Raw genomic sequence first — 6,278 nt, forward strand, 5'->3', positions numbered from 1 at the left:
AATACTCAGCAAGGGGAGAGGATACAAAAATCTCTCTAATTCCCAGCCTGAGGTTGAAGGACATGGACACTGCCACTGTAAAACCAGTTGTCTTTAACTGGGCATGAAATGATAACACCAAGGAAAAAAAAAAATAAGTCTAGCTTGAAAGTAGATTCTATTTATAGATTCACTACTCAAAATGTAGAAGCAGCTCATGTCAAACAAGGTCACCTGCAGAAAGAACTTGGCTACACCCTATTGGGGCACAAGGCACCATCATTGATTACGTGCCATGTCTCCATGCTGCAAGCCATGTCTTTATTGCTGCAGGTGAGTGAAGCTTAGCATAGGCAGGGACAGGTAGAGCCAGCCTGGAGCAGCCAGGGCCAAAAGGCACAGGAATTCAGCATCCGATGGTGCTGGAGTTTTGGGGAGCTGAGTCACAGGCAGTACTGTAGCAAGATGGAATGGCCTTCCCCTGAGGAAGACAGGTCTGGCTTATTTAGACACCCCAATATCGAGGTGCTGTCAGCTCCCCAGTGGTTTCCCCAAGTCCTCACTACAAAGCACGCAGACCAGCTGAGCAAGCTGGCCAAGGTTAAGATGCATTTAACAGCATTTGGGCAGTAAATTATAGCTGCAGGTACAGAGCAGGTAGGAGCCTGATTCACCCTTGCTGTGAGGATGCCCTCACAGTAAAGGTGGAGACCCAACAGCAGCCTTGCTTAAATCAGCATTGCCCTGCCATGGTCCTGCTGAGAGCAATGGGCTCTGACTTCCAGCACTAGCAGCATCAGGGTTTGGGCACTGGGGGGGGGTCATTGTTTGATATGTAATCCATAAATAATCCTTGTTAAAGAAAACTATGCAATGCTACACAGATTGGGTCAAGGAGGTAACTCAGCCACGTCTCCTGCATATGCACTTAGATGTTTTTAAAACTGCCCTCATCACAGTTACTTGTAAGATGGGAAAGAACCAACATGAGCCCTTGTGGAGCAGAACCAGCTCTGGGGTTTGTGACATGCCATAGCTGAATACAAGTGTCATGAGCACAGCTGTTCATGAAATGCTGCAGCAAGAATTGAGCAGAGGACCCCAGGCTCATCTCTGCCAAAGAGAGGAGCAAGGGCAGGGAGTGGGGGATGCGAGGATGAGAAGAGCAGGGCTCAGGCAATGGACAGGAGCTTCTAGTACTTCTCTCTAAATGCAGCCATGCTTGCAACCCCAGCCCACGTGGTCCCTCTGAGGGCTGGAGTTGTGAAACACAGCTGATCATTTCTCAAGGGGTTGAGGTGAGAAATCACAAGGCTTCATGTTCCCTGTGGGCAAGAGGTACATAATGGGCAGCATCAGCTCTGAAACCAAACCTTGACAAACCAGCAGTTAATGAAAGCAGGCTGAGGAGAAAGTATGACAGCAGTAAGTGTAATGATGTGCTGAAAAACACATCTCCTTGAACAAGTGCATCCTAAGCTGAAGAACACTGGTACATCCTTCACAAGCAGGAGTGAAAGGAACAGTCCTGGCAAGTCCTTATGTGTATGGATATATGCACAAACTTGCAATCAATTTTTTTTTTTTTTTTTTTTTTTAAATAAGGGGGGAAAAAAGCCTAAAGTCACACTAATGAATTGAACTATCACTACACTTTCATTTGTTATTTTGTCCAAGTAACCACGGCCAGCACTACAGGCCACAGGCACTGTAGCAGAGCTCAGCACTACAAGTGATGCTCTGCTACAGGCTGGGCACACAGCACCTTAGCAGAAAGGAGCACCATTTCTTTCCCCTTGTGCACACCTAGGCTGGGAAACAACCAAACAAGGGCTTTGAGACACTCTCTTCTGCCTTTGCCTACATTGAACTTGCACTGCTTCCTTTCTCTCCTGCTATTCCCAAACCCAAGTACGTTTCTGTCCAAAACACTTGTGTTCTTCTAATGCCAAGGTTAGATCAGAGGTAAGCAGGGAAAAGAAGATGGGAACAGCATAGACCAAGCTGACAAATCCCTGTTAGCCAACTCAGAGCACTCACACCCCAGGGCAATGGCCCCCCTCCAGCACTGAGCTGCATTACTAAGCAGGGCAGATGAAAGGCACATGTATTTCAAATCCTTAGTCGATACATCCCTCCTTAGATGAGCAGGTGAACACAGGGATCTGTCAGCTTTGGAAGGGCCCCTTTTTTCCAAATTAAAAAAAAAAAGAAGTGTAAATAACATTCTGTAAGAATCTGAACAGCAGGTATGAAATCCACCTTCTCCCTGAGGGGGAACAGTGATCCATTGGGCTTGAACTCTTCCTGTGAGCCCTTCCTGCTGCTCAGCAGCACCGTGCAGTAGAGCTCAGTGACTGAGGCAGGAAGGCAGCAGACAGCCACCTGCAGAGCTGACAGACCGGCCCAGGTGACATAACTCAGCACACATGTGGAGTAAGTGATCCTGAAATGCACTGCTTGGAGCATCTCATCCCTGCTGTGAAATGGAATTCAGAAGCAAAAGATCAAAGCTTGTGTTTCCTGAGCCTGGATTGGGCATTGACAGCAGTGATCACAGCTAGAGCTCACCTCCTCTTTCATGGGCTTACTGAGCTGCAGGAAAGAGATGACTTTCTCAACAGAACTTCGAAGGCCACTGTGCTAAAAGCCATTCACACGTGCTTTAGAGTGACAGTAAAACTTCAGTGAAATAAAGACATTCACTGAGCCATCTGGAGCTGAAGCAGACACTGAGGACTTCACCAAAAATGGCCTGACAAATGCAAAGGTCACACAGCACATCTCATTGCAGTTGACCATCCCTGCAGCATCGGTGAGCGCCATTCTGGAAGCAGCCTTTGCAACCTGACAGATGCACAAAGCTGGCCCAAGCAGCTGCTTGCAAGCACCCACCTGAGATAACAGCAGCCACAGCCGATCGTTGGCAGTGACACCCTCTGGACTGTGTTGTCTCCTCACATTGACCACGATGTACAGCCTATCATGCTTATTATATTAAAACTGAGATGAAGAGTAATGAAAAATTGATGCATAAGCGATATTAAGAAAAAAAAAAAAAAGGAGGGGAGGAACCCGGGAACTTCTCCTTTCCGACCTACAAACGCACACCCATTTACATTGTTTTGTAAATGAATTTATCTTCAGCAGAAAAAAATAAAAATCTTAAGATGTTTCTGTTCGAGACAGCCATTGCACATTTGATTTACTTTGGAAGGGAAATACAAACACAGCGGGAATACTTTCTAACTGAAAACATACAAAATAAATAGAAGTGGGAACAGTTCAGCGCAGTGTGTTTCATTGTGTCCTTTATAAACGCATCTCAGTTTCCCAGAAGTATCTGCCTCACCAGCACAGAACCTCCTATCTCTGAAGGATACCTCCCCCAAACTTCACAACAAAGGAAGCCAATGAAGCAGATGCATTTTGTCCTATTTTCTGTATCTCTCCCATCTGTAAGCCATTTGCATGAAGAAAACCTTTGTTTCAAAAGCTTGCTTGACTTACTAAAGCTCATTTGTTCCCAAACACAACAGAGCCTTGATACTGTTTATACCAGGGACAGTCCAGGGCTCTGGGCACATCTGACAAATGAGCTGGGCTGCATTTGGCAGCTGCAGTGTGAGAGGTTACTAGCAACTCCATCCCTAGGCCAGAAGGGTTCACCATCTCTCCACTCTGCTGGAGCTCAGCATGAAAACTTGAGGTTTGTCAACACAGATGGAGAGCAGAGGCGCGGAATGCACCTTCCTGCAGAGGGGCCAGGCAGACACCTGTGGGTTACAGTGCCCTTGACATTCCCACCCATCAGAGCCCACCGATCAATGCCTGCTGTAAACACTAAATGCAGATTTGAGCTTCATTTGCAGTCTGTTTAAGCTCAGGATTCAGGTGTCTTTGCCCACCATGCAGAAAGGATGGGCAGTGAGGCTGGACTCCTCGCTCCTCAATCACACTGAAGCCTCAGAAGCAGTGGCATTAAAACCACTCTGTGTTCATTCACTCATAAGCACAGGGAAAAAGAGGCACTGCCGCTGCTAAGAGAACCAAATTGAACTCCCACTAAATCAACTTCTACAAAACAGAGGGAGAAATAGCTCACATTCACTTGTTTCAGGCCGCTTCCTTACAAGGTGAATGCTAAAACACCATCAGCATCTCACAAGGGGTGGACAGAAAAGCATTCAGTCAGAATTAATCACTCAAGAGTTTAGGTAATCACAGAATAAGGAAAAGCAGGCAGATCTGATGTTCTCCAAGTATGATCACTACCAACAGCTTCCAAAAGTTATACTGGAGAAGGCAGTTTTTACATTACTTTCCCCTCAGAGGGGTGGGGGAAATATAGAAAAAAAAATCTTAAGACAACACAATTCTTCTGAAGAGATTAAGAGCTTAACACAAAGCACTTATATGTCTTTTCCTTACCCACCTTAAAAATAAACCTTCCTTTTCCCTATGAATGCAGTCCATCGACGCGCACAAGGCTGGCAGGCACTGCACTCCATTTAAGGACATTCTGCTACACAGGTCAGAGCACAAAGCAGCTGCTTCCTTATGAGCAGCGTTGTAAAACTGTGCTGCAATGAACCTCCACCTCACACAAAGTGCACAGACACCCAGATACAGTGATATTATGCAGGTATTTCCTCTGGCTTATAAGTAGTTTTAGAATAGAAAGCGTTTCAGCAATTTCCAGGTATACAGTTATTGAACCATACGTACAAAGATTTCAATTTAAAAGATTTTTACTGGAGTTCTCTCCATAGGCATCTAATGCCAGAGCTCCCAGGCTACAGCCCATGCTGGTCCAGCTGTGTCAATACAGCATCTGCCTGTGCTAACATAACATGCAATGAAAGCAAGGCAGAAGACCAGTATTACTGTTAAACCCTTCATTCTGAATCATCTCCCCCACCTGTGACCTTCTGAGCTCCACCCCACACAGCAATTCCTGCAGGACCAAAGGGAGACTGGGCAGCAAAGGGTTGTGCACAAGTGTTGTGAAGACAAACCTGTCACATCTCCAATCTGTATGAAACACGCTGCTCTGCTCTTTCCAACAGCAGAGACAGTCACACAAACAGCAAGTTCTGGTGCTTATCACAGAATTGCTCAGGTTGGAAAAGACCTTCTAGACCTACCTTCACAGTATCCTGGATTTTAAAGTGAGTCTCATACAGAGCTCAACTAGGCCTTAAATTCTCACACAAGCTGCAGCAGGTCCTGTCAACAAACTCAGCTCTCAAGGCCTGGGGTCACAGAAAAGAAAGAGGGGAGATTTCCACGCGCCTTTTTGCAACTACTGCGCAGCAAAAATCCCTTGGGAAATAAACCTACCACAGCGCAGACAGCCAGAGGAATATTTGGGGATGTGAACAGACCATCACTGACACCAAATCAAGAGAGACAAGATTGTTTTTCCTTCAGTCATGTGGTTCCATAGTGTCTGAATGCATCAGTGCAGCAGCAGATCCCACCTGGCATGACAAGTGGAATTCTGTGATGGAAAACAGAAGGGCAACATTCTGCCCTTCAACTCCGAAAATACATCAATAGCTCATAGTCTGTTACCTTTAAGAAATGGAGTTTAGAAGCATTCAGATTGCCTTCTGTCTCCCAAGATAAGCTATTAATACCTTGCCACTCACACAGCCTTTAACCCACCTCCCACACAACATGCAAACAAGATTATCAGGATCTTGAGAGTCGTTCTTCCACATTACCAGCCAAGGGGAGAATGGTACCGCATGGAAATGAAATAATCACGGAGATCGTTTGTGCGTGCTTTAGCAGGAAGTAATTAGGGAAATTGCCAGCGTGTCATTTGCTCCTAGCCCCAGGCAGCACGTAAAGAACTAAAAATACAGTTTGACTGGAAAGATTGGCAGACGCAGAATCAGAAACTGCTGGGATCAACTCAGAGTCTTCACGCTTGCACTGAGAATCATCCTCTTCCCCAAGGAACTCAGGCTCCCACATGTGCAGGATATCCCTGCTACTGCTGAGAAATACTGAGGTTTCTCCTCCAGACTCATGTTGGAGCTTGCTGGAAGCAGTGTGCCAGCACACAACCTCTTTCTTACTCTGGTAAAGAAACTTATTTCTACACATCCTACCCTATGCTATAAAGATCAGTCAGAAGAGACCAGGGTAGAGATCTCACCAGGCATATATAGAAGCACTGTACCCCCAGATCATCAGAGTTAAGGTAAGGGTGGTGAGGTCGGCCTCGTACTATGCATGTTACTGTAGAAGGTGAGAGCAGCCTTAACAGACTGACCAACCTTCACTAC

The sequence above is a fragment of the Centrocercus urophasianus genome, unplaced genomic scaffold, assembly GCF_019232065.1.
Source record: "Centrocercus urophasianus isolate 14NV4802_14NV808 unplaced genomic scaffold, USGS_Curo_1.0 seq_26, whole genome shotgun sequence".
Lineage (NCBI taxonomy): Eukaryota > Metazoa > Chordata > Aves > Galliformes > Phasianidae > Centrocercus > Centrocercus urophasianus.